The 25,109-nt window shown below is 41.6% G+C and overlaps 1 long non-coding RNA gene across 1 annotated transcript; it reads right to left on the bottom strand.

Moving 5' to 3' along the window:
• Positions 1 to 445: 445 nt before the first annotated feature.
• On the bottom strand, positions 446 to 21,360 carry LOC117073080. The gene is made up of 4 exons (XR_004433102.1): positions 21,196 to 21,360; positions 18,129 to 18,130; positions 14,582 to 14,587; positions 446 to 455 (listed from the first exon to the last, which is right to left on the bottom strand). It is a non-coding gene; the product is annotated as an uncharacterized LOC117073080 (long non-coding RNA).
• Positions 21,361 to 25,109: the final 3,749 nt, after the last annotated feature.

The following is a 25,109-nucleotide window of genomic DNA, read 5'->3' as shown; positions in this document are numbered from 1 at the left end:
CAAAGTCTTTTTTTGTTTTGTTTTGTTTTGCCACATAAGTTAACATTGACAGGATCCAGGGATTAGGGTGTAAAAATCTATGGGGAGGGAGGCATTTTTCAGCTTGCCACAGTGAGTGTAATCCATATGAATGAATTTTCATTACCATGATATTATGACATTTCTGCCATTTCACCTCATGATTCTCATTCACTGTGCTTTCTTTACTATACTTTATTCATATTTTTCATTTACTGTACTTGCTTGCTTTTTAGTGGATGGATCAAATTTTCTTTTGGCGATTTAATGATTACAAATTCTATTTATATTCTTATAATGATTGCCTTTGGGTTCTTTTACCATTTGAGTGACGAAGAATTCATAGCCTGAAGAAAAAGTTTGCCCATAAGGACTCCAGCAGCCTATACTCTCCAGAAGCAACACCTGTCAGGAGCTTCCCCTCTCCCCTTCCCTTCCTTTTCTAAGTGCCAGGAATAAGTGCCACTTGTTGAGCTTACTATGTGGCAGGCACTGTGCCTGCTTGTTACCTCATTTATCCTCATAACGACTCCCTGCAGTAGACATTTTTGTCCCACTTTTTCAAATGGGTAAACTAAGAGTCTAGAGAGGTGAAAGAACTTACACAAAATCACAGAGCCAGTATGTGGCAGTGCTGGGGACTTAAACCGCTGAACAGTACTGAGTCTATTTCAACTTTATGCTCTGTTGTGACAATATAAGACAAGACTGCATAGAGTCAAGTGGAAGAGTTGCTTACTTCTTTCACAAATACAGCTGATTTGCAAATGAAAACACACACTATATTCAAAGATGCCTGAAACAATCTTCTTGATTTTTCCTGTAACAATACAATACAGTGGGGATACTATGGTTTCTAGAATCAGAGTTAAATTCAATTCATCTGCTTCTTGATTCTGCCTCTTTCTGGAGAATTAAATTTTAGACAAGTCATATAAACCATCTAAGCTTCATCTTCTCATCTTTAAAATGAGGATAATGACAGTAGCTACCTCATATAGTTTTTGTGAAAGCACTTTTTATGGACATGTTTTGTAAATGTACATATCTATTTTAATCTTGACTTCTTATCAATAATCAAAATGAAATATAAAAATATACATGGAAGTCCTTGTTATATTGAAAATATTGTTAGAGGATTGACAATCAGGAAAACATGGATTCCAATTTTATTTTTGCCTTGGTTTCCTCATCACTCACATGAAGAAGCTCAACTAAACAATTTCTAAGGCTATTTCAGCTCCAGTCCTCTTTGAGTCTATTCACACAGACCGTATAGAACTGGAGCTGGCATTGCAATTTTCACTTTGTTTTAGTGCCACCCAGAAAGAGAGTATTTATGGAGATGAATAACAACAGTGGTAGGTTGTGTGCTTGTCATGTTTTCCTTGACATCAGAATAATGGCCACAGTGAGATTTTATATTCAACTTTATTGTCAGGATGCTGCCCATGGATCAGATAGCAACTCCTGGGAAAAGCACTGAGATTATGTTAGTTGAAATATTACCTTTTGGCTCAGCTAAACAAGGGAAGTAGAAGCATCTTATTTAAGTTTTAATTGGAGCAGTCTGTCAGTGCTCCTGTTCACAGAGGCTGCAATGAAACCCAACAGACGACAGCCCTAAATCATAATCTTTGGAACTGGCTCAAGAAGCACATGCAGTGTTTTAAGATAATTTTAGGTCTAAAAGGTGAAAAACATCTACTCTTTTATAAAACAAACAACAGAATCTTCTTGACTGGTGGGGAAAAGTGAAAAGGTTGAAAGTGGTCTATATCAAGTATATATAGGAAGAAGTGAGGTTTTTTAGGATAATTACAGAGGAACATGCATTTAACAGGCTGAGAAACACTGCTCGAAAGAGAGAAAATAAACTATTCTTTAAATGTTTTCTGTTTAATTGAGTTGGGATTTTGACCAACCACAGATCCGGAACTAAACAAGAGCACATATTTAATATGAGGATTCAAGAGAAGTGCCTCAAACTAAATAGAGATGATCCACCTTGACAAAAACTCATGATTCAATTCATGGGGCCAGCACCAAGGGCTTCATTCCTAACAATGCCCCCTCAAATCCAGAATCCATGCATCCCTCAGCATATTTGTGATTTCCTGTGATGGAAATTTATTTTCAATGTTCCCTTTCTTTCAATGTTCAGAACGAGTCGTACTGGGTACCTGAATAAAGGCCATTTGCAAACATTAAATTTCCATTTCTCTTCTTGGCTGACCATAACAGAATATTGTAAAGAGCTTGTCTCCTGATACCTGCACATTGTTTCTCAAGTTGCCACTTACGGTATTTATACTATGTAACTAGGCAGCTGACTGCTCTGTTCTTGTTGTGCCCTTTGATTACAATAATTACCCTAAAAAAGTTAGGGTAATTATTCCTAGATTAGCATTTATACCCTACTTTGGGCCATAGTAAACAGCTAGTTACTTCTCTGACAAAAGAAATAATTATGCTGCTTTCTGTTTCCACTCCACGTTGTATTTTGAATCATGAATAGAACACACTGATTTCACAGTGTTTTGGACAATATGTATAATTTTGAGGCACAGCATCCTTGTTGACCACTGTTAGCAAGCACATTTATTATGCTTCCCCAAAATGAATTTCAGATTGAGATTGAGCCGAAATTCATGAAGTGCCTTCTCTAAGTTCCCACTGCCCTAAGCACTTTCACAGTCATGGATAAATATATTGACAGGATGTTTGGTGATCAACTTAGTGGAGGTAGTTAGATTTGGAAACAGTACAAGTAAGTGGACCTTGTTTTCAAGTGTTGGTTCCAGTGCCTTTAAATCAACATTTCACAGGTAAAATTTAGGAAATCTGAGTAAGATCAGTGGATTGTATCAATGTCAATATCCCGGTTACCATATTGTAATACAGTTTTACAAACTGTTACCACTGGGGAAAACTGGATAAAGGGCACATAAGGTTTCTCTGTATTATTCCTTACAACTGTACATGAATTGTCTAAATAAAAATTTCAACTGCAGTCCACATTGCCTACATGATTAGTTGCATGGCATTCATCGTGTGGAGCTTGCTAATAGACACAGAATCAGTCTTCACTCTCTGAACTTCTGTCTCTGAGTCTCTGGATGTTTCTGTCATTAGAGAAGATTATCTCTCATTTACTCCTACCTCCAAATACCTAGTACTTTCCCAACTACTGTCCCTTAACTGGAAATATCCAGGGTGATAAGTATATTCTTGGACATAAACTTGGTTAGAGGAATTACCCATCTAAGTTTATCATGATGGTATTGTATCATGATTTAGTTTTCTATAAGGTCAATTTTGCTTTTTGTTATTGCTTCTGCTGCCATTTTAAATTCTATTAGTGATATTGCTTTCTTAAATTATTTTCTTAGTTCTCCATAAGCTCTCCAAATCCCATAGTTTATTTGGAGGCTTCCTCACAAAAATATGACTGATTATTAATTCAATCTCCAGTTCCTCTCTCCTCCCCTAAAGGATGGGTGGTAGGACTGAAAGTTCCAAGCTTCTGACCATGGTTTGGTGTTTCTGGTGACCAGCCCCATTCTGAAGCTATCGAAGAGCCTACCAAGAGTCATCTCGAGAACAAAACATGTTCCTATCACCCAGGAAACTCCAAAACATGTAGGAGCTTAGTGTAAGATGCTCTTATCACACCTATCACTCAGAAAATTTCAAAAGTTTTAGAGCTCTGTGTCAGGAATGAGGGACAGAAACCAAATATATATTTCTTATTATGTCATGGGCAAGGGGGTGTAATGTGGTCTCGCTCAAGATGTCTTCCCTACTTTGGGGCCAACTGACCATATTATTAAGAAGTAATACCATATCCCTGAGGACTAAGTGTGTTCTGTTTTATAAAGGCATATGTGTCTTCTAAACATGACCACTTTAGCTGCTATTTGCCAACATCTCTATAAATAGTCCTGAATAGATTTATTACTTTCCCCTTTCCCAAGGACTAACAAAAGAGAAGATTCTTAGAGAAACAATCACATCTCTCTTAACCAAGCTAAACTCTTTGCCAGCTTGGGGTCTTCCCACATGCCATTCCCTCTTCCTAAACGCTAGTCCCCAACTTTTCTCCTTACTAACTCCTATGGGTCCTTTGGTGATCAGCTTGCATCCCTTTGCCTAAGAGATGCCTTCACCATTCAGTGAAATTTAAGCTTCTCTTTGTTATTTCCTATCAAAAGGCTCTGTTCTTTTCCTTCTTAGAATATATCACAGATTGTAACTATATATTTATTTTGGTTTATTTGTTTAATGCTCCACTGGCTCGTAAGTTCCATGAGCATATGGATCGTGTCTGTTTACTTCACTACTGTCTACCTAATGCGTGTCACAGTGCTAAACACTCAGTAAATATTTGTGGAATGAACGAATAGACAAGCTAAGGAGCCAGAGATTCTGTTGTGTTGACTTCTTCTACGTTTGCCTGTTCCCAGATTCCCAAGGAGAGCAGATACCAAGTGCTGTGCAAACACTCATTATCATCACTACTATTTTATCTGAACTTTTGGAGCAAAATCTGCCCCCAAATTAGGGGCAGTATGTATTTTATAATGTTTTGATCCAGAAGCCACATAAAGCCCTGTCTTTAGATGGGAATCTTTATAATGTAGTATAAACAGCATGAAATTTATGTCCAAGAAACCTAAATGTGGATTTAGACTACTGAATGTGGTTGGGCAACCTATTTAAATAAACTTAGCTCTAATATGCAAGACTGTAAGAAACAATATGGCCTGCTTGAATCTTTGTTACAAGGATAAAATGAAATAAAGAAAATACTAAATACCTACTACTACAATTAAAAAAAAGGGATTTCATCTTAATTCAGACCAATTGACAGTGGTTTCCTGGAGTGCTGTGCTGAGAATCGTGAGGCTTTATCGAGGTTCAGTGAAAAGAGTGCCCATGATTGATTAGCAATGGTGGCCAAGAGCAAAGAAGAGACAGCGGTGGGAAGTATGCCCTGCATATACCAACTAAGGGCTAGCAAACGGTAGACACATAATGATTATTAGTTACTGTCCTTCTTTGCTGGTATAAATTCTAAGTAAGTCTGAAATAAAGATAATCATAAAACATCTTAAAACGTAAAGCAAAAAAAAAGTAAGGGCAATTGAAGACTTGTTAAGGTTAAGCCAGAAGGAAACATGACTTTTAAAAGATGGGTAGAGTTATGTATTGGTTGTAATAACATGTATTCATAAAAGTCCAGGTACATTTCGGCCCAAGGTCCTTGTGTCCTGGCAGTCAGCCTCCCTCACCCTGTAGAATGGTACAAGTGACTCACAATCGTGAGTGTTCCCATCATAAGCAGCACAAATCTGAACAGCTGTCTTGTGACAAATGGAGCACAAAACTCTAGGCTTTTAGAGGATTCTGCTTCTGTGAAGATAATTGATGGGCTTTTGTAAGTAGGTTAGTAAGTAGTACATTTGAATTTGGCACAGGTGTTTTCATGCAAGCGTAGCAATGATCAGCCAGATAAGGTAAGGGGGTAAAATATCATTTAGCCCTTGCCACAAAGGACAGCTAAACATGAAGCCAGCTTGAAGAGTAAAAGCAGATCATTTAGAGTCGTGGGAAACATGAAATCCTTGGTATAATTTTCAAAGGTATTCTGGTGGGTCCTCAAAGGACCCTGAACTAAACCAAATTTCAGTCTGTTAAAATGCCGATATTTATAATTATGACCTGTCTCCCACTATTTCAAATAAACGTGGTGTGAAAGAAGAAAACACTTATTTTTCTCTCTTAAATCTTTCTGAGCTTTTCGTAGGGTTAATTACTAAAAATTCTATATGACTGAATGAGAATAGTTTTTTGGCTGTTTTGTTCTGCCAGTGAGGACAGCCCACATCCACCAGAAGACTCCGTCAGCCCTACCTCCAGACAGACCCTATCACCTCATTCCTGCTCCAACAACACCCTCTAGGAAGCTGCTTTGATGTGTGTATTTCAATGGTCCTTGGCAGCAAACAGTTTAACACTATTTGTAACAGTTTGTTATAATGCCAAGGATAAGAAGTGATTTGAGGGAGATTCAGTGAATGGCACCCCTGAAATAAGCTCCTCATCCTCATCTAGTGAATCCATGAGGTACTGATTCAGAAAGTCAAATAGGGCCCATCATCATATCAAAGGTCTTGCCAGTAGTGACTGAGTTAGAGAACCTAGACGCAAGTCTCCTGATTTTAATGCCATCCTCATTCCTCTGTGCCTTCCTGCCATAATCAAGTTCAGAAAAGAAAGACAGCCTCAGGCTTACAAGGGAACATCTGCATTTCCAGGCCCAGCTCTGCCACTGTCTAGACTGTGTCAAGCAAGTCGCTTAATCTCTCTGTTAATCTTTCTGGTTAATGAAAAGGTTAGGACAAGGTGATCTCTGATGTCCCTTCCAAATTGGACAGTCTAGTCTGTAAAGATTGATCTAGGTCTCCTGTTTCCTCCTTAACACTTTTTTTTTTTTTTTTTTTTTGAGATGGAGTCTCACTTTGTCACCCAGGCTGGAGTGCAGTGGTGCGATCTTGGCTCACTGCAAGCTCCGCCTCCCGGATTCACGCCATTCTCTTGTCTCAGCCTCCTGAGTAGCTGGGACTACAGGCTCCCACCACCACGCTCGGCTAATTTCTTTTGTATTTTTAGTAGAGACGAGCTTTCACTGTGTTAGCCAGGATGGTCTTGATCTCCTGACCTCATGATCCGCCCATCTCAGCCTCTCAACCTCCTTAACATTTTAAGAGAGCTCTGCAGTTTCTAGGTGCCAGTAGTCACACGAGTTCTCTTCTATATGTGACCTCAAATAGATCACCCTTGAGACAGCCTTGACTGGGTCCCTTGAAGAAACAACCCTGAATTTTGCAGCTCAGGCTCACTTCCCTAGAAGAAAGTCAGTTTCATCCAGAGCCTTCAGAGAAGATCAGTAACCTCCAAGAATGCTCCACGGAATCTGATCTGCAGCACTGTTTCCTGTGTTCTTTTTCACCTGCACACTGTGGACAGCTTTTGATGAATTTCCACAATACATAGATATGCTGTTTTGTTGAGTAGTATCATTTGGAAGGCCATCTAAAATGTCTCATTTGATATTGCTAGAGGACTACATGAATTTTAGATAGTATCCCATATGGCATCAAGGAACCATTAATGCAGCAATTTAAATCCCAGACATTGCTTGTGATATTGATGGATGCATGGCACATATCCTAATCACTCACTCATCTAAGACCTTTCCCGAATGGAGCAATAGCAATGAGGGATCTTTACATGGCAAGTATCCAGGCACTGTGTATTGTCAGACTTGTAGGATGCTTGTGTCAAGTCTGCTTTAAGATAACCTCAAAACATATGAATCACAGAAAGCAGGTTTGCTGACCTCCAACTCTTAAAAAACCCCAAAGCAATGATTTAAACACACACACACACACACACACTGAGTGGACTACAATTCTAAGATGGAGAGAGAATTAAGGTGTTTGTCACTGGTATTTAGATCATTTTCACTTTTGACTGATGTCCAGTTTTATGGGTTGCTTAAAATGTAATGCCACTGTCATCTCCAGAAAGTCAGTGTATGTTGAAATGCTTTAACACCCAACACCCACATGTTCATGAGCACATTCACTTTGAATCTCAGCACCCATCTGCACACATAAGAAAGACAAAACAGAAGGAGAGAAGCAGCTCTCACCAGTTGAGCTCTCAAAAGCCTAGTCACAGGAAAGAATGAAAGACCCTGGCGAAAGCAGCAGTGTTTTCACAAGACAATTGTTCCCCAGAGGTGGTGATCACAGCAGGTTCAGGTGTAATGAGTAATTTACAATGTCCTCAGCATAGGCCAGGAATTATGTTGGCTGAACCATTAGTTCTGTTATCATGATGGACATGTGAACAATCATACCCCCAGCTTCTGCTGTTGGTTGTTTTGGTTTGTTTCCTCTTTTTCAAGATCTCTGTGGAAAGAGGTAGCTGTTGGCAGAGCAAAAAGATGTACCAGCACAACCACCATCTTGGGAAGACATTCTAGCGACAACAGTTTTAAACTTGCATATTTCATTGATCTACCCTTATACTGATGACTCCTAAATCTTTCTCTCTCACCCTCAACTTTCTGCTATGCTCTAAATTATTGTTTCCATCTGTTTACTGGAATTATTATTCCCATCTGTTTATTGCCTAGATGTCCTATAGTCACATCAAAATCAAAATTTCCTTCCTAAATGGGCTGTACCCTCTGTGCTCATCATCTGGGAGTATTGCACCATGGCTAGAAAGCTCAACCGACTCCCCCTGTCTTTTACTTTCACTTTCAGTGATTCACTCAAAATGTTGAGTCTATCACCAAAATGTCTCACCAGTCTCCTCCACCCATCCATCGCTTCTGGTGCTGTGTTAATCCAAATAATACCAGTTCTTGCGTCTAACATAATCATCATGTTTCTGAGGTCACCTGTGTTCTAGGATGGCCTTTCTGAAATGTAGATCTAATCAGGCACTCTCCTGCTGGAAAACCCTCACTGGTCATTCATGGCTAACAGGCTTACATGTTGGTTTTGCTGAGCAACACTGATCATTTTCAGTGCTGGCTCCTTGTCTCATCTCCATCTTCACAATTTGCTTTCTATCTAGAGGGCATTCAACAGATTTGATGACAATTTGGCCTATCTCTCACAAACAAGTGGAAAGAGCATATCTAGAGTTATGATCCTAAGGTGAATCTAAGGGATTATAGGTGCTGGGTTTTAAAGCCCAGGAAGGAATGATTTAAATCTCTTCTCCCATCACCTGCCACTGGCACGGCTCTAATTACCCTGTGAGCCAGGGGCTTTATGTTCCAACTCTAAAGGAAGTTTTCTGCTGAGGAAGACCAAAAGAAATAGAGCTAGGATTGCAGGTTCCTAGACTGTGACGGTATAGAAGGCTGTTATTACTGCCTGTGCTAACTGAAAATGCAAATGCTACTGCCTTGAATATTCAGCAATAAAAAAAAGTATAGGATTGCTCCTAGAAGATTCTTTTCTAATGTTAACCTTACACAGCCTTCCACTCCACATGTCTTACTACGTATTTCCTGTTTTACTACTCCTTACTGAAAAGATATATCCAGAATATTCCAGGTTTGAAATCAACCTACACAATTACATAAGAAATTCATTATGTAAACGTAGACATTGGAATAAGGGTTATAGGAAAGAAGGATACACATTTCAAGACAACAGACCACTCAATAGAGACATTTCCCTCCTCTGGAAAAGGCATATCCTACCATCGGTAGCCTAGCAAAGTCCCACACCAGTTTATCTCAATTAGAGACTCTTACACTGCTGGTTTGGAGGGGGATCTCAGGAAAGCGGGGGTGGCCTTTCAGTCTCATCCCAGTCATAGCCATGCTTACTATTAGCTCCTTTAAAAAATAAGGAGGACACTGAGTGCTATGGTTTGAATGTGTCCCCCAAAGTTCCTGTGTTGAAAACTTAATCCCCAATGCAGTAGTGTTGAGAGATAGGACCTTTAAGAGGTGATTAACCCACAAGAGCTCCGCCCTCGTGACTGGGTTAATGCCAATGTTATGGGAGTGAGTTTGTTATCTTGGGAATGGGTTCCTTACAAAAGGACAAACTTGGTCCCCTTCCCTCTCTCATGCACATGTGCTCTTTTGCCCTTCTGCCATGGGATAATGCAGCAAGAAGGCCCTCACAGGGTGCCAGTACCTTGATATTGAACTTTCCAGCCTCAGGAAATGTGATAAATAAGTTTCTGCTCTTTATAGATTACCCAGTCTCAGGTGTTCTGGTATAAAATCACAAAATGGATTAAGACACCTGCACTCAGGTTCAATCCCTGTGGACATGCACATGGCCAGACCTGACAGGGTCCATTTGTGAATTACACATAGCTACTATTCTGTTTCATCACAATTTGAACTAAAGGACCCAAAGCCAAGCCATTAGTCATTTGAGAATATAAATGGAATTTCATGTTCCTATGACTGATTGGTCTTGATTTATGAAAAAAGAAGGACTCTGTGAGGAAAAACAACAAGAATCAAATATACATCCTCACCAGGACTCATAAAATGAGATGTAATTGGTCTGGGCCTCTGCTCTTTTAGTGCTCTGTGTAATCTCAATATCTTTAAGAAACTAAAAGCTTCTTTTGTAAACCTGTTTGGGCTTAATTGATTATCTGAAGGTCAAAGTCAATGTATTTATGTTTCATTTTCCCTTTTACAGACCAAACAACAGTGCAAGCTCAAGTGCTCACACATATATGAAACACCAGATATAAAAACAGCATGTAAGTAACATGCTAATTAACTAGTAGCTGAGGGGAGGAGCAGAAGCTAGGTACTGTGACTTGCGTGTGCTCAGTGAAATGGGCCCAGGCTCACTCATATACAAAATATGTACACTTCAATTTCCTTATCCTTAAAATGGACCTTGTACAAATATACTACAGAATTACATTGTATCTTAACTAATGTGGGGCTGGGTGGTTTTTTTTTTAATATCAAGTTAACCTCACTGCTAAGCAGTACCATGTGTACCAAAAAATGTCAAGACCATGTATATAAAATAGAGTCATAAATCTATCTGCCTCCAAAAAAATTATAGTTCCTCTTTGTTGGACCAAATAACCATATTCACTACTTAGGAAATTATTGTTGAGCATCTAATATATGCTAAGCATTAGCCAAATAAATCAGTGGACAAAATAGTTATGGTCTCTACTTCCATGGAACTTATATTCAAGTTAGGGCTATAATCCAAAAATTAAATAAAATAAGCAAACAAAATGATCACAAGCTATGGCAACTGCCTCAAAAGGAACAACGAAGGGGTTCAGAAATCAGAAGCAACATAGAGATCATAGAGTCCCTCTTTGTATTCTACAGATAAGGAAAGAGATTTCCTTTTTTTAAAAAACAGGTATACTATAGTTTATTTTCAAACATAATTTTTCTCTCTCCAGTTCCCATTTTTACTAAAGACGAATTATAGGACAAATTTATTTATAAAATAAGTGTTAGTCTTATTATACTTGGCCTGAGTATTTGCATAAAATCAGCAAGAATAATTATTTGCCATATAGGCTCTTTTTTTGGTTGGTTTTGTTGGAACTTTATTCCATAAGGAATCTTAGTTAGACTTTTCAAAGCTTTTAGCCAAGCCACAGATTTATCTGTGCCTGCAGATACCTGTTGGTGAAGTTGCAGAGAAAAGTCAACACTTATCTACTGTTGGTGGGACTATAAATTAGTTCAACTATTGTGGAAAGCAGTGTGGCAATTCCTCAAAGACAATCATTCAACTCCTCAAAGACTACCAGCAATCCCATTACTGGATACATATCCAAAGGAATATAAATATAAATTATAATTATTCTACATGCACACGTAGGCTCACTGTAGCACTGTTCACAATAGCAAAGTCATGGAATCAACCTAAATGCCCATCAATGGCACAGTGGATAAAGAAAATGTGGTATATATACACCATGGAATACTATACAGCTGTTAAAAAAGAGATTGTGTCCTTTGTAGGAACATGGATGGAACTGGGGAGTATTACCATTAGCAAACTAAAGCAGGAACAGAAAACCAAACAGCACATGTTCTGACTTACAAGTAGGAGCTAAAGGATGAAACATGGACACAAGGAGGAGAACAACAGACACTGGGGCCTACTTGAGGGTGGAGGTTGGGAGAAAGGAGAGGATCAGAAAAAATAACTATTGGGTACTAGGCTTAGTACCTGGGCAATGAAATAATCTGTACAAGCACCTGTGACATGAGTTTACCTAAATAACAAACATACCTCTGAACCTAAAGTAAACGTTAAAAATATATATAAATAAAAATCATTTAATTTTTTTAATTTTGAAAAAGAATCAAAGTTGATTTATAGAGCAAACATAAGACCCTTAGGAAAGCTAGCCTCATACCTTGTCTACACAGTCCCTGTGCAGCATTCCCAACCTGTAGTAAGTAAAGAATGTCACTTTCTGACAGGCTCAGGGGCCCTAAATTGTCTTGGGGCCTCAAGGTTCGGAATTCACCTAATTATACAGGAAACAGATTTCTTGGTATGCCCCAGGTCATACAATAACCTTCCAATCCCCTCATTTGACAGATGAAGTAATGTACCAAAACACATTCCATGCAAACACAGAATTTCAGCACAAACCAAATTACTCACAGTTTTGATTCAAACACATTCACGTGGCATTCTCATGTAATTATGACTCCAGTGCCTGGAAAACAGTGTCCTGGACACTGTCACCCACCATCTGGCCATTTCTCTCAGGTCTTATATTTCATAAGACTCCCATGCATGTCAATAAATTTGTTTGCCTTGTCTCCTATTAATCTGCCTATTGTCAGTTGATCTTTGAGTGAACCTTCAGAAACAGAAGGCGAAGTTTACCCTTGGTCTCTATACTGCATTTTGCATATCCATTCATGCATGAAGGACACTTGGGTTGTTTTCATATCTTGGCCACTGTGAATAATGCTGCAATGAACATGGCAGTGCAGATAGCACTTCATGATCTGATTTTAATTCTTTTGGACATATACGCAGAAGTAGAATTGCTGGATCATATGTTAGCACTATTTTAAATATTTTTAAAATCCCATACTATTTTCCATACCTGCTGCAACAAACAGGTATCTTTCATGTACTCTATCCTATACACTGTGCTTAGCACAGAGGACACAAGTAAGACCAACCCTGCCTCAGGAAATGTAAAACCTGTTTATGGAGATATATATAAAAGGTAATAGCAATTAGAGTGGTAAGATGTTCAGTGATGTTACTTACAAGATGTTAAGGGAGCACTGAAGGGAGTTGGTAAAGGTTTCTCGTGGCTGAAGAATGCACAGGAGCTGGCCAAGTTAAGAAGGGTATGACAGGTGGATTAGAAAGAGGAAAGAGATGAGCAGAGAGTTGTCCAGAACCATGGAGCTCCAGAGAAGACAACCCCCACAAGCACACACTGCTGATTGTCAGTTGTGCCCTTTATGCCTGGTTGCATCCAGTACCACCAAGCCCAGCCAGGACACCCAAATAATCTCATGCCTTATACAGCTCTCAACAGCTCACACTGACCTCATCTCCTGCCTCTCCCTGACTCCTGAAACACTTCACTATGGGTTCACTGATGCTTTATTCATGTTCAGTCATTATCAAAATCCCTTCTTGGAATATTTCCTTCGCTGCTTATTTTACTAAAACATGCTTTGCCCAAGATCTGCTTCCTCTGTGGCCCTCTCAAGCGGTGACTATTTCCTAGCTCCCCAGCTGTCCACACTGGGCATGGAGATAGGGCAGAGTCCTCTTTGTTTGTTTTTGTTTGTTTGTTTGTTTTTGCTGTTTCAAGACCATGGTCGTCCCTCCCTCCTCTCCTCTTAAAAAAAATAATAAACAGCTTTTGCGCTCACATCAACAGATGATCCCCCACTTTCCCCTCCTTACTGCAAATAGCTACAGCTTCCAGGTCATTCTTTGTGTTTTAAGATTGTAGTTCCCAGTTCACTGTCACTCTCACCAACACAGTCTTGTTACTTTTTTTTCTGTTGTTATTATGCTTGTATGTCTTAGTTCATCCTTGCTGCTACAAGAAAATATACAGACTGGGAAATTTATAAATAATAGAAATTTATTTCTTACAGTTCTGGAGGATGGATGTCCCAGATGAGGTACCAGCAGGTTCAGTGTCTGGCAAAGATCTATTCCTCATAGATGGTGCTGTCTAAGTGTTCTCATAGAGGCAAGGATGGAAGGAAGTGGGAGGCAGCTCTCTGAAGCTTCTTGGTTAAGGCATAAACCCTACTTACTCACCTCTTAAATGCCCACCTCTTAATCACATTGGTAATTAAGTTTCAATGCATGAATGCTGAGGGACATATTCAGACCCTAGCAATGTAGATGATGCCCTAACACCAAGTGCTTTCATGTCTAACCTCTTGAATGACCTTGTTCTCCCCCATCTCAGCTACCCATTTCCGTGGTCATTGCCTCAGCCTTGTCATTACCAATAACAGAAACCTCTTCATAATCTCAGTTTCAACGATCTCCCTCTCTGACCATCACTCACTACTTTTCTTGCTCACTAGGCAACCCTCCTCTAACAATTTTTCAATCCTACTTGCCCTTCATGCATTGATCTTATTCTCCATGTCTTCATGTTCTCACTTGCATCCTTTCCTAGCTTAACTTTCTTAGTCCATTGTTATAATCCCTTCACATTCGGCTTTCTTAAACTCACATGGAAAAAAATCCTAACTTGTTTAGATCCAAAATTCTATTTATTCCATACCTACATCCAAGCAAACTAAGCCTTGTTGGAGAAAACCACATGATCATGCTGACTCGTCTATTCAATTGGTGACTACAAGCCATAAGTAGACCCTTAGTGTTGCCTAACAATTCTATGACATTTACTGGGTCTATTCAATCTTCCGATCTTCCAGATGAAAATGTTACACCTTCTCTTCTCTCCTCAAATATCTAATATTTCTTTCCATCATCACTGTCAGCTAAGTTTGTTCCTGCTTCACTAGAGTCAGCTACAGAGAACTTCTACATCCTCTCCCCACCACATGTACTCATCTACCTGTATCTGTACCACATATTACATGTTTCATTGTGTTCCTAAGCCCCCGCTCCTATCTAAGGCCAAATCCTCCACTTATTCCCTGAATCCCACCCACTATTTCCTACTTAAGGACAGTGCCAAAGCAACTATTCCCCTCTTCTGCTGTATCACCAAATTTTCCTGTTCTACTGAATCATTCCAAAAGGACACCTATTTTAACTTCCTCCAATCTCGACTTCATATCCAGTTCAATTCACCATTCTGCTTCTCTGCTCCCATTTGCAGCCAAACAGGAAAAGTTGCATTGTGTCCAATTCCTCTTCTCTCATTGTCTTTTTTATTGAGATAATACTATAAAATTCATACTTTTAAAGTGTACAATTATGCGGTTTTAGTATATTCACAAGATTGTGCAACCATCACATTGATTCCAGAACATTTTCATTGTCCCAGAAAGGAACCTCATACCCATCAGCAGTTACTTCTTGTTTCCTCCTCCCCCTCAGACTCTGGCAAGCGCTAACCTACTTTCTGTCTGTATGGATTTGCCTAGTCTGATCACTACATATAAATGCAATCATACAGTACCTGGCCTTTTATACCTGGCTTATTTCATTTAGCATGTTTTGAGTCTGTCCACACAGTGTCACATATTAGTACATCATTTCCCCATTTTTTAGCTCATTCCAATCAGGCCTGCTATGATCAGTCACCTTCTTGCTGCAAAATCTAGTGACTAAGTCTCAATCCTCATCTTATTTAACCTGTCAGCAATATTTGATACAGGTGATTCTCCTCCTTGAAGCACTTTCTTTGCTTTGTTTCCAGGACCCCACATTCTTTTGATTTTCCTTCTATTTCATTGGGCATTTCTCTTTATCGTTCTTCATGGGTTCCCCATTAAGTCCCTGATCTCTAAATGTTCAAGCACCTGTGGGATTAATCCTTGGATCTTGTCTCTTCTCTATCCACCCTCATTCTCTTAGGGATCACATCCAGTCTTGTGATTTTAAATTATATCTGCATTCTGACAATCCCTAAACTTCTATTTCTCACAAGAATCTCTCCCCCAAATCCAGAGATGGAACTTGCTCAAGGTGTCCACTTGAATGTCTAAAGTCATTAGACTCTGCAAATCTAAAACCCACTGCTGAAGTCACCACCAAATCCTGCTTCTCCTCAGTCTTTCCCATTTCAGTTAATAGTAACTCTATCCTTCTTACTGCTTAGACCAAAATCTTTGACTTCACCTGAGATTTCTCTCTTTCATATATCCATGCAAGAAAATCTTCTTGACTCAACTTCTAAAACATATACACAGTTAAAAAAATTCTCACTACCTTCACTCCACCTGTACTAGTCAAAAGCATTATCCTGGATTATTGCAATGATCCTGTAATTGGTCTTTCTGTTTCAAACCTCTGCCCCTTCCTCCCAATACTATTTTCAACATAGCAACCCAAACAATTCTTTTAAAAAATAAGTTGGATCATATCACACTTCTGCTCAAAATCCTCTAAATGACTTTGCATCTCAGAGTAGAACCACAGTTCCTTACAATGACTGACAAGGTCCAAAACAAAATGACTTTCGTTACCTCTCTGACCTCATCTCCTGCTCTCAGCCACCTCCCTCACTCCATTCCATACAAAGCTGCTACTCTTCAAATATTTCAGGCATTCCCCTGCCTCAAGACCATTGCATTTAATGTTCCCCTTGCGTGTTCTCTTCCTCCAGATTACCTGCATAGTGTACTCCCCTTTTCTTCACCCAACTCCTCCTCAGTGAACCACCTTTGAAATTTCTATTTACTCTCCAGCCTTCCCTGTACCATGTTTACCATCTTATATACTGTATATTTTACTTTTTTGTTTATTGTATATCTGTCCCCTCTAGAATATCAACTCCACACAGGCAGGAGTTCTTGTGTAGTTTGTTCACCAACATATTATAGTGTCTAGCTCAGTGCCTGACACAGTCAACACTCAGTATGTGCTCATTAAATGAGCAAGCAAATGAGGTTCTCAGCCACCAGCTCAAACTGGAAACCTTAAATTTACACTCTCATGCTCTCTCCTTAGTCTACGGAGACAGTGACGGTGGACTATAGAACGGATTGAAGTAGTTGCTGGACAAGCACGTTAGAAAGGCGGAATATATGCAAGTTGTGGTTATCAGTGGTAAAGTCATTCATGGGATCACCATGGGAACCAGTCTCGGTAAGGAAAAAAAATGAAGGCACAAAAGGGGATGACAGACCAGGTGAAAACACTACATTTTAGGGTACGAAGAGTTCTGTGAGGCTGAAGATTAAAGACTTAGAAAGATACAAAGTCGTGGTCACAGAGTGAGATTTAGAGTTCAAATATCAGAGGTATGTCCATTATTGGTGTTGACAAGATCCAATGTATCCAGATATGAGTGACTGAGGGCTATGGGATAGGGCATCTCTGTAGACAATGAAGCACCTTAGGTTCCCGGAAGAAGTCTTCACCTCTTTACCTGTCTTCTTTTCCCTCTGGAAAATCAGTCATTCCTGGGCCATAGCTGCTGTCTGTGGCCTGCAATTCCCAAATCTGCACCACAATGAACTCCAATTCCGCATTTCCAGTTGCTCCCTTATAGCTGAGAAGTTTCCTTACTGGTCCATAAGCTCCCTGAGGAATTAAATGGTAACTCATTCACTAACATTTATACTCCAGCACCTAATCTACTGCCTGCTTAGTGGTAGGTAGTAATTTTTTTTTAATGAATGCCTCATATGTACATCCATTTCATGTACATGTCAAATAGTTTATAATTTTTCCAAATATGTTTATAAGCATACATAAACAAGCATGTCTGTGTATGTGAGACAAAATGCAAACAATCGTTATTGAGGTATACTAAATCATGTCAATTTTAAATTTTTTCTATATAATTTTTGGCATTTCTTGAATCTTTATGATTAGTATATTTTGCTTTTAAAATCGGTCAGGAGCTATTTTCATTTATTTTTAAGTAAAGAGATGCTAAGTTTATTATCGTCAAACCAAAGTCACCTCTATTGTTCCTGTACTTGGGCTGGAAACTTTGGCATGGTCTTCAAAGCCTGCTTCTCCTACATAATCATATTCCACCATTTACGGAGTTCTACACGTTCCTCCTTAGTCTTTATCTCTTGCTTCCCATTTCCTCTGCCTCCATTATTTGCCTAGGCGGCCAATACCTCACACTTGGTATCTCAGCCCGGGCAGGCTGTGTTCTCCTGCAGTAAGCAATCTAAACTCCCGGAGGCATACAGCAGCAAAGGTTTGTTTCCCCCTTGTGATACACACTCGTTATGGGTTGCTTGGGAGTTCTGCTCCTTGTCTACATACTCTGGGACCTAAAGCTGATCAGGCAGACAATATCTGGAGCCTGGCAGTCACTGGGGCAGAGAGCAAGAGAGCTCAGGAGGATCTCATGCTGGCAGGCAGCCACTTTCACCTGGGGTGACACACATCTGCTCACAACTCATTGGCCAGAAGTACTCACATGGGAGCCAAGAAGTGGAATCATGCCATGTGCCTGATAGGAAGGAGAAATGGAAATATTTAGCAAAGAGAATTAATATATACACTTGTAGAGAGCCTACACTTGAAAAAGCCTCCTGCCTCAAAACTATCCTGTTTACCTGGCCTCCTGGGTCACTGGTTTAAAGTCACAAGGATCAGGCTCCAGACTTAACCCCTCATTTATTAGTTGAGTGACCACAGTGATTTAATTTCCTCAGATCATTTTTAGTAATAACTTCTCCCTACCTAGATTTCTGAGAATACATGAAATATTGAATGTGAACTCTTACACAAATTTATAATAACAAGTTGAAATAACCTAATGTAACATTAATTCAATGGCTGGCTCATGAAGCTGATGGCATTTTTTATGACACATACTACGATGCCTGGGGGTGTTGGAGGTGGGAGGAGATTCTCTCTGATGAGGCTCCTTAGTGCTGTAAAGCACTTTGTTTGCTGTCATCTGAGGAGCTGCTTTTGGATGGCCTGCATCATGCCTTACTTAGAATGCTACCCCCTTCAGTCAGCTTTGTACACCCTGCCTCTTACCATGAAACCCTCAGGTCACATGGCCTGAACTGTCATGCGCGTCCGTGTGAAGAGACCACGAAACAGGCTTTGTGTGAGCAACATGGCTGTTTATTTCACCTGGGTGCAGGCGGGCTGAGTCCGAAAAGAGAGTCAGCAAAGGGAGATAAGGGCCGGGCGTTTTATAGGATTTGGGTAGGTAAAGGAAAATTATAGTCAAAGGGGGGTTGTTCTCTGGCGGGCAGGAGTGGGAGTCACAAGGTGCTCAGTGGGGGAGCTTTTTGAGCCAGGATGAGCCAGGAAAAGGAACTTCACAAGATAATATCATCGCTTAAGGCAAGGACCGGCCATTTTCACTTCTTTTGTGGTGGAATGTCATCGATTAAGGCAAGGTAGGGCATTTGCACTTCTTTTCTGATTCTTCAGTTACTTCAGGCCATCTGGGCACATAGACGTGCAAGTCACAGGGGAAGCGATGGCTTGGCTTGGGTTCAGAGGCCTGACATTCCTGCCTTCTTATATTAATAAGAAAAATAAAACAAAATAGTATTGCAGTAAGTGTTGGGGCGGCGAAAATTTTTGGGGGGTGGTATGGAGAGAGAATGGGCGACGTTTCTCAGGGCTGCTTCAAGCGGGATTAGGGGCGGCGTGGGAACCTAGAGTGGGAGAGATTAAGCTGAAGGAAGATTTTGTGGTAAGGGGTGATATTGTGAGGTCGTTAGAAGAAACATTTGTCATATTGAATGATTGGTGATGGCCTGGATGCGGTTTTGTATGAATTGAAAAACTAATGGAAGACACAAGGTACTGAAGTAATGGGGGCTGTCCGTGAGGCCTTGCAGCAGTACAGCCTAGGTAATTTGCTGAGCCTGATGGGTGTCAGGGTCAGTCTAAGTGAAAGCAAAGAGAGGCTGAGATGAAGGGTGTAAAGGAATAGTAATGAAAGTACGTTTGAGATCCAGAACAGAATACTGGGTTGTGGAGGGAGGTATTGAGGATAGGAGAGTATATGGGTTTGGCGCTATGGGGTGGATAGGCAAGACAATTTGGTTGATAAGGTACAGCTCTTGAACTAACCTGTAAGCCTTGTCTGGTTTTAGGACAGGTAAAATGGAGGAATTGTAAGGGGAGTTTACGGGCTTTAAAAGGCCATGCTGTTGCAGGCGCGTGATAACAGGCTGTAATCCTTTTAAAGCATGCTGCGGGATGGGATATTGGCATTGAGTCAGGTAAGGGTGATTAGGTTTTAATGAGTTGGTAAGGGGTGCATGATCAGTGGCCAAGGAGGGAGTAGAGGTATCCTATACTTGTGGGTTAAGGTGGGGGTATCCGAGGGGAGGATGTGAAGGAGGCTTTGAACTGGGGGAAAAGGCAGCAATGAGGTATGGCTGTAGCCTAGGAATAGTCAGGGAAGCAGATAATTTAGTTAAAATGTCTCGGCCTAATCAGGGAACTGAGCGGGTGGGGATAACTAAAAAGGAGTGCATAAAAGAATGTTGTCCAAGTTGGTACCAGAGTTGGGGAGTTTTAAGAGGTTTAGAAGCCTGGCCGTCAATACCCAGACAGCCCCCATTACTTCCGTCAAGCCCAAGTTTCCTTCCTCATCTGTTACCTACCTTGGCATAATTCTCATAAATACACACTCTTCCTGCTGATCGTGTCTGGCTAATCTCCCAAACCCCAATCCCTTCTACAAAACAACAACTCCTTTCCTTCCTAGGCCTGGTTAGTGTGGACAGAATTCTTATACAAGAGCCTGGACCGCGTCCTGTAACCTTTCTGTTCAAACAACTTGACCTTACTGTTTTAGGCTAGCCCTCATGTCTGCGCGCAGTGGCTGCCACTGCTTTAATACTGTTAGAGGCCCTAAAAATCACAAACTATGCTCAACTCTCTGCAGTTCTCATAACTTCCAAAATCTATTTTCTTCCCCCAACCATCGCTCAGGACAATGCTTATGCTGATAAGTTAGCTAAAAAAAACAGCTAGCGTTCCAACTTCTATCCCTCACTGCAGTTTTCCTCCTTCACATCGGCCACTCCCACCCACTGCCCCGCTGAAACTTCCACCTATCAATCTCTTCCCACACAAGACAAAAGTTCTTAGACCAAGGAAATTATCTCCTTCCAGCCTCCCAGGCCCGTTCTATACTGTCGTCATTTCATAACCTCTTCCATGTAGGTTACAAGCAGCTAGCCTATCTCTTAGAACCTCTCATTTCCTTTCCATCCTAGAAATCTATCCTCCAGGAGCTCACTTCTCAGTGTTCCATCCGCTAGTCTACTGCCCCTCAGGGATTGTTCAGGCCCCCTCCCTTTCCAACACATCAAGCTCGGGGATTTGCCCCTCCCCAGGACTAGCAAATTGACTTTACTTACATGTCAGAAAACTAAAATATCTCTTAGTCTAGGTAGACACTTTCACTGGATGGGTAGAGGCCTTTCACACAGGGTCTGAGAAGGCCACTGCGGTCATTTCAAACATAATTCCTCGGTTTGGCCTTCCTACCTCTATCCAGTCTGATAACGGACCAGCCTTTAATAGTCAAATCACCCAAGCAGTTTCTCAGGCTCTTGGTATTCAGTGAAACCCTTATATCTTTTACCGTCCTCAATCTTCAGGAAAGGTAGAACAGACTAATAGTCTTTTAAAAACACACCTCACCAAGCTCAGTCACCAACTTAAAAAGGACTAGACAATACTTTTACCACTTTGCCTTCTCAGAATTCAGGCCTGTCCTCGGAATGCTACAGGTTGCAGCCCATTTGAGCTCCTGTGTGGACACTCCTTTTTATCAGGTCCCAGTCTCATTCCAGACACCAGACCAACTTATACTGCACCCCAAAAAACTTTCATCCCTACTATCTTCTGTCTAGTCATACTCCTATTCACCTTCTCAACTACTCATAAATGAAAACCTAAACGCCTTATCTTCTTCTACAATGCCGCTTGACCCCAATAGAAACTCGACAGTAGTTCCAAACAGCCAGAAAACTGCACTTTAGATTTTTCCATCCTACAAGAGCTAAATAATCCTTGTCGTAAAATGGGCAAATGATCTGAGGTGCCTGACGTCCAGGCATTCTTTTACACATCCGCCCCTCCCTAGTCTCTGCTCTCAATGCAATTTGTCCCAAATCTTCCTTCTTTCCCTCCCGCCTGTCCCCTCAGTCCCTAACCCAAGCGTCGCTGAGTCTTTCTAATCTTCCTTTCTACAGATGCATCTGACCTTTCCCCTCCTCGCCCAGCCGAGCTAGGTCCCAATTTTTCCTCAGCCTCCACTCCCCCACCCTATAATCCTTTTATCACCTCCCCTCCTCACACCCGGTCTGGCTTACAGGTTCCTTCCGCGACTAGCCCTCCCCCATCTGTCCAGCAATTTCCTTTTTAAAAAGTGGCTAGAGCTAAAGGCATCGTCAAGGTTAATGTTCCTTTTTCTTTATCTGACCTCTCCCAAATCAGTTAGCATTTAGGCTCTTTTTCATCAAATATGAAAAACTTAGCCCAGTTCACGGCCTGTTTAGCAGCAACCCTGAGACGCTTTTCAGCCCTAGACCCTGAAAGGTCAGAAGGCCGTCTTATTCTTAATATGCATTTTATTTTATTACGCAATCCACTCCCGACATTAAATAAACCCCCAAAATTAAATTCCGGCCCTCAAACCCCACAACAGGACTTAATGAACCTCACCTTCAAAGTGTAAAATAATAGAGTAGAGGCAGCCAAGTAGCAACTTATTTCTGAGTTGCAATTCCTTGCATCCACTGTGAGACAAAAGCCAGCCACATCTCCAGCACACAACTCCAAACACCTGAACCGTAGCTGCCAGAGGTTCCCCTAGAAGTCCTCCCCCAGGAGCTTGCTACAAGTGCCGGAAATCTGGCCACTGGGCCAAGGAATGCCCACAGCCAGGGATTCCTCCCAAGCCGTGTACCATCTGTGCAGGACCCCACTGGAAATCGGACTGTCCAACTCGCCCGGCAGCCACTGCCAGAGCCCCTGGAGCTCTGGCCCAAGACACTCTGACTGACTGCTTTCCAGACCTTCTCGGCTTAGCGGCTGAAGACTGATGCTGCCCCATCGCCTGGGAAGCCTCCTGGACCATCACAGACATCCGCCCTTTGGGTAACTCTTACAGTGGAGGGTAAGTCCGTCCCCTTCTTAATCAATACGGAGGCTACCCACTCCACATTACCTTCTTTTCAAGGGCCTGTTTCCCTTGCCTCCATAACTGTTGTGGGTATTGATGGCCAGGCTACTAAACCTCTTAAAACTCCCCAACTCTGGTACCAACTTGGACAACATTCTTTTATGCACTCCTTTTTAGTTATCCCCACCCGCCCAGTTCCCTGATTAGGCCGAGACATTTTAACTAAATTATCTGCTTCCCTGACTATTCCCAGGCTACAGCCACACCTCATTGCTGCCTTTTCCCCCAGTTCAAAGCCTCCTTCACATCCTCCCCTCAGATACCCCCACCTTAACCCACAAGTATAGGATACCTCTACTCCCTCCTTGGCCACTGATCATGCACCCCTTACCAATTCATTAAAACCTAATCACCCTTACCTGACTCAATGCCAATATCCCATCCCGCAGCATGCTTTAAAAGGATTACAGCCTGTTATCACGCGCCTGCAACAGCATGGCCTTTTAAAGCCCGTAAACTCCCCTTACAATTCCTCCATTTTACCTGTCCTAAAACCAGACAAGGCTTACAGGTTAGTTCAAGAGCTGTACCTTATCAACCAAATTGTCTTGCCTATCCACCCCATAGCGCCAAACCCATATACTCTCCTATCCTCAATACCTCCCTCCACAACCCAGTATTCTGTTCTGGATCTCAAACGTACTTTCATTACTATTCCTTTACACCCTTCATCTCAGCCTCTCTTCGCTTTCACTTAGACTGACCCTGACACCCATCAGGCTCAGCAAATTACCTAGGCTGTACTGCTGCAAGGCCTCACGGACAGCCCCCATTACTTCAGCACCTTGTGTCTTCCATTTAGTTTTTCAATTCATACAAAACCGCATCCAGCCCATCACCAATCATTCAATATGACAAATGTTTCTTCTAACAACCTCACGATATCACCCCTTACCACAAAATCTTCCTTCAGGGCCGGGCGCGGTGGCTCAAGCCTGTAATCCTAGCACTTTGGAGGCCGAGACGGGCGGATCACGAGGTCAGGAGATCGAGACCATCCTGACTAACACGGTGAAACCCCGTCTCTACTAAAAACTACAAAAAACTAGCCGGGCGAGGTGGCGGCGCCTGTAGTCCCAGCTACTCGGGAGGCTGAGGCAGGAGAATGGCGTGAACCCGGAGGCGGAGCTTGCAGTGAGCTGAGATCCGGCCACAGCACTCCAGCCTGGGTGACAGCGCGAGACTCCGTCTCAAAAAAAAAAAAAAAAAAAAAAAAATCTTCCTTCAGCTTAATCTCTCCCACTCTAGGTTCCCACCCGCCCCTAATCCCGCTTGAAGCAGCCCTGAGAAACGTCGCCCATTCTCTCTCCATACCACCCCCCAAAAATTTTCGCCGCCCCAACACTTACTGCAATACTATTTTGTTTTATTTTTCTTATTAATATAAGAAGGCAGGAATGTCAGGCCTCTGAACCCAAGCCAAGCCATCGCTTCCCCTGTGGCTTGCACGTCTATGTGCCCAGATGGCCTGAAGTAACTGAAGAATCAGAAAAGAAGTGCAAATGCCCTACCTTGCCTTAACCGATGACATTCCACCACAAAAGAAGTGAAAATGGCCGGTCCTTGCCTTAAGCGATGATATTATCTTGTGAAGTTCCTTTTCCTGGCTCATCCTGGCTCAAAAAGCTCCCCCACTGAGCACCTTGTGACTCCCACTCCTGCCCGCCAGAGAACAACCCCCCTTTGACTATAATTTTCCTTTACCTATCCAAATCCTATAAAACGCCCGACCCTTATCTCCCTTTGCTGACTCTCTTTTCGGACTTAGCCCGCCAATAAACAGCCACGTTGCTCACACGAAGCCTGTTTCGTGGTTTCTTCACACGGACGCGCATGACATGAACTACTTGCAATAACCATCTTTTCCCCTTTGTACTGTTCTCGTATTCTGTTCTCTCTCTTAGGACATTTCGCTTGCCACCTAAAGAAGTACCTTCTTCCCAAAGGCATCTGGCCACCTTCTTCCTGTTATGGAGTATCTCTGTATCATCTCCCACCACAATCCATGGCAATGCAGTCTGATGTCAAGCCAATGTTTACACTCCCTTGCCTGTGAACTTTGCTTATGCTAGTCTCCACTCCATAAATACCATCCACATCTTCTCTTGCTTTTCAAGCTCCACTTCCTCTACATTTTTCCCTGCTACCACAGTGAATGCTATGGTTGAAAGTTGATTTTTCTGCAC

The sequence above is a fragment of the Trachypithecus francoisi genome, unplaced genomic scaffold (assembly GCF_009764315.1).
Source record: "Trachypithecus francoisi isolate TF-2019V2 unplaced genomic scaffold, Tfra_2.0 Lachesis_group4, whole genome shotgun sequence".
In the NCBI taxonomy this organism is placed as follows: domain Eukaryota; kingdom Metazoa; phylum Chordata; class Mammalia; order Primates; family Cercopithecidae; genus Trachypithecus; species Trachypithecus francoisi.
Note: the sequence above shows the minus strand (reverse complement) of the source record. Positions and strands in the feature narration are given on the sequence as shown.